Raw genomic sequence first — 4,497 nt, forward strand, 5'->3', positions numbered from 1 at the left:
ACATACAAGTAAAATTTTGCTGAAGATAATTCAAAAATGGTTGCAGCAGTACATCAACAGGGAACTGCCAGAAATTCAAGCCAGATTCAGAAGAGGATGTGGAATGAGGGATATCATTGCTGATATCAGATGGATCTTGGCTAAAAGCAGAGAATACCAAAAAGATGTTTACCTCTGTCTTATTCACCATGCAAAAGCATTCGACTGTGTGGATCATAACAAATTATGGATAACTTTGCAAAGAATGGGAATTCCAGAACACTGAATTGTGCTCATGCTGAACCTGAATATAGACCAAGAAGCAGTCGTTCGAACAGAACAAGGGGATACTTTGTGGTTTAAAATCAGGAAAGGTATGTGTGTCAGAGTTGTATCCTTTCACCATACCTAATAAATCTCTATGCAGAGCAAATAATACAAGAAGTTGAACTATATGAAGAATGGGGCATCAGGATTGAAGAAAGTCTCATTGACAACCTGTGATATGAAGATGACCCAACCTTGCTTGCAGAAAGTGAAAAGGACTTGAAGCGCTTATTGATAAAGATCAAAGATCACAGCCTTTAGTATGGATTACACCTCAACATAAAGAAAACAAAAATCCTCACAACCTGACCAATAAGCAACTTCATGATAAACGGAGAAAATACTGAAATTGTCTAGGATTTCATTATACTTGGATCCACAATCAATGCCCATGAAGAAGCAGTCAAGAAATCAAATGACATATTGCATTAGGCAAATCTGCTGTAAAAGATCTCTTTAAAGTGTTACAAAGCAAAGATGTCACTTTCAGGACTAAGGTGGGCCTGACCCAAGACATAGTATTTTCAATCGCCTCATATGCATGGGAAAGCTGAACAGCGAATAAGGAAGACTGAAGAATTGATGCCTTTGAATTATGGTGTTGGTGACAAATATTGAATATACCATGGACTGCCAGAAGAACAAACAAATTTGTCTTGGAAGAAATACAGCCAGAATGCTTCTTAGAATTGAGGATGACGAGACTTCATCTCGCATACTTTGGACATGTTATCAGGAGGGACCAGACCCTGGAGAAGGACATCAAGCTTAGTAAAGCAAAGGGTCAGTGAAAAAGACGAAGACCCTCAACAACATGGACTGACACAGTGGCTGCAACAATGGGCTCAAACTTAGCAGTGATTGTGGGTATGGCGCAGGATCGGGCAGTATTTCATTTTGCTGTGCATAAGGTCGCTATGAGTCAGAACCAACTAGCTGGCACCTATTAACAACAAGAGAGGACAGGGAATGCTTGGGCTGGGGTAAGTGTTGTTGCACCTATAAAGGCGACAGTAAAAGCCTCAGTGCAAAGATGACATTTGAGCAAAGACTTGGAGCAGGTTAGGGAATGCAGGTATATAGGGGGAGAACATTCTAGACAGAAAACACAGTGAGTGCCGAGGCAGTGAGCAGGTCTGGAGCGTTTGAGGAATAGCAAAGAATGTCAGTGTGGCTACAGAGTGGTAAACCTGGGGGAGATTAGCTGGGCATGAGTCATAAGTGAGAGGGGTAAGGAAGTAGGGAAAATCATACATCATTGTAGGACTTTGGTTTTTAGTCTGAGTAAGCTGGCAAGCCATTCAGCAAACAAGTGCCACAATCTGATGTTACTTTTTGTCAGGCTCTCTCTGACTGCTGTGAGGGACAAGAGCAGAAATAAGACACCAATCAGGAGGCCACTATGGTTCTGTTGACAAGTGGGGATGATAGGTTGGACCGGTGCGGTTAGAGAGAGGGTAGCAAGAGGAGGTTGGATTATGGATAGCTGTTGGAGGTGGGGGCAACAGGATAGATTGGCTAAGAAGAGAAAGAAAGACATCAAGGCTTTTGGACTCAGCAGTTGCCAGCTGCCATTCAATGAGAGGAAGAAGGCTGCAGTGAAGCGAGTTTGAGGGGGAGGAGCAGCAGTTCAGTGTTAGGAAATGGCAGACATGAGGTGCCAATTTTACTTCCAAGTAAAGGTATCAAGGAAGCAATAAGATCCCCAAATCTTGATTTCAAGGGAGATTTGAACTGGAGTTGTAAAAGTTGGAGTCATCAGTGGAAGGATGGCATGAAGAAATGGCATCAGGAGACACCTCCACAGGACTGACTGGAGAGTGATGCCCAGGGCTTCGTCTGGCAACTTGGGAATGTTTGGAAGGAGACTACAAAGGGCAGCCAATGACACAGCAGAAAACCACTCACATGTGGTGTCCTGAATACTTACCTTGCTTGTTAGTCTAAGGTTCAAAGGAAAAGCTTGTGGATGCTTTTGTAAACTTTAAACTGTTGTATAAATGCTGGTTTACTACTCCTGGGACCAGCCGCACTTTGCTCCAGCCACCTTGAGATGTTTCTTCCCTGCTCTTCTCAGATAAAGAAATGATTCTCTTGCATCTTAGTTAAGATCATTCCCAACTTAGAATCAGAGGACACCTTTAAGGAGCTCTGCCTTCTTCTTCACTTGCTCTCTGCTAGACAGCGCCTTCCAAGAATCCTCATGGACACCTCTAAGCAAAGGAAAGGGAAGATGAGGCAAACTGGCATTGAATTACCAGGTAACGCCACTGAAGACTGATATTTATGCCCTCATTCAATCCTTACAACAATTTACATGAGGCAGGATTCATTTTTCCTGCTGTAGAGATGTGAATCTGATGCTCAAAGATGTAAGTCTCTTGACCAAGTTAGTACAGTGACCCCAAGATTTGTAGGATTCTTCCCACGATTCACCTCCTTCCTCCCCTAAAGCTATCTCATTTCGTTTAAAGACTGGACAAAAAATATTTTGATCTATAAACATGGAAAAGAAAGTTGCTATAATGATACAAAAATAACTGGACAAAATTTCTCTGTACTTCAAAGATTGGAAAGCCAATTCACAAACCTTAATCTTTCCTGCACATGCACACCCCATTGCGTTACCAAGACTAGTGCCACCCAGCTAGACAATTTGACCTTAGGGTAAATGAAACATTTAAATAGAATGGAAGGAAAATGCTTTCTACTAATACGAGAAAGGCAAAATTTTCTTCTGACATCCTAATCGGTCCTCAGAATAATTTCAGTTCTCTGCTGGGAACGGAGTATAGACAAGAGTATCAAGGCTGGCATAGGAAAGTGTCAGATGGTGAGATTTTGTGACAAGGACAAGAGAGGAAGAGGATGGATCCAAAGGGGCCAGAGAAGGAATCATCATGGTTTGAAAAAGTAATCTGAAGACAGAGGGGCATAGAAAGCTGATCACAATTTGTATCCTAGCCCAACCACTTAGTGACTATCTACTTCAGAATATCAAAGACTTTTTCAGGGCTTAGTATCTGGTAGGGTTCCATCTAAGTATGCTTAACATTTATTTACCGCTGAGACTTCACACATTTCTATGAGGAAGGTGTTATTATTATTCCCATTTTACAGGAAAGAAAACTGAAGTATGGAGAAGCCTGGTAACTTGCCAAGTCACTAAACCCAAATAATTTGGCTCCAGAGTCTGCCCACTTACCCACGCTCTCAGCCTTTCATCAGCCCCAAGCAATGAAAGTGGCTCTTTCTTAGCATCAGTGTCCTCTAGCAAAATCAGGACAGCAATGCCAGCCCGCTGCATTGTTTGTTGGTAGGTGCCATGTCGTCGAGTCGGTTCCAATTTGTGGAGACCCTGCGCATAACAGAACAAAACGTTGCCTGGTCTTGCACCATCCTCGTAATTATTGCTATGTTTGAGGCCATTATTTCCACCACTGTGTCAGTCCATCTAGCTGAGGGTCTTTCTCCTTTCTGCTGACCCTCTACTTTATCAAGCATGATGTCCTTCTCCAGGGACTGATCCCTCCTGATACCATGTCCAAAGTAAGCGAGACAAAGTCTCGTCATCCTTGCTTCTAAGGAGCAATCTGGCTGTACTTCTAAGACAGATTTATTCATTATTTTGGCAGTCCAGAGTATATTCAATATCTTTGCCAACACCATAATTCAAAGGCATCAGCTCTTCTTCAGTCTTCCTTTTTCATTGTCCAGCTTTCACATGTACATGAGGTGATTGAAAATACCATGGCTTGGGTCAGGCGCATCTTAATCATCAGAGTGACAGCTTTGCTTTTTAAGATTTTAAAGAGGCCTTTTGCAGCAGATTTGCTCAGTGCAATACATTGTTTGATTTCTTGACTGCTGCTTCCATGGGTGTTGATTGTTTTTGTTTGCCCAATGCAATGTGTCCTTTGATTTCTTGACTGCTGCTTCCATGGGCTGCACGGTTAGCCTGGAGGCATCCCTCCCAGAGATGGGCTCAGTAAGGGGTGATGGTTATATTACTAGTAATCTTTAGTTAATTTTTTCTTCGGGGAGAGATCTTTTTAAGAGTCCTCCACCTGGATGTGGAGAAGAAAAGTATTTCCTTAGACCTCCTTTTATGTCCTTATCTCTGCTCAGGATCACAGCAGGCCTCTCTCCTTAAGTCCATAAAGTCTTTCCCCAGCTCTGGCAACTGGGGCT

At 42.6% G+C, this 4,497-nt stretch overlaps 1 long non-coding RNA gene across 2 annotated transcripts in view; it reads right to left on the reverse strand.

Moving 5' to 3' along the window:
• Window positions 1-3,705, reverse strand: part of LOC111822920 (uncharacterized) — an 8,540-nt gene extending 4,835 nt beyond the window's left edge. Inside the window, exons 1-2 of one of the 2 annotated variants that reach the window (XR_002826001.1) lie at window positions 3,512-3,705; window positions 2,237-2,519 (exon numbers count right to left, since the gene is read on the reverse strand). This is a non-coding gene — a long non-coding RNA (uncharacterized LOC111822920). Of the gene's footprint in view, window positions 1-2,236 lie in introns of both variants that reach the window. The other variant, XR_002826000.1, reaches the window with a different exon arrangement.
• Window positions 3,706-4,497: the final 792 nt, after the last annotated feature.

This window comes from Trichechus manatus, unplaced genomic scaffold (assembly GCF_000243295.1).
Source record: "Trichechus manatus latirostris isolate Lorelei unplaced genomic scaffold, TriManLat1.0 scaffold00235, whole genome shotgun sequence".
NCBI lineage: Eukaryota > Metazoa > Chordata > Mammalia > Sirenia > Trichechidae > Trichechus > Trichechus manatus.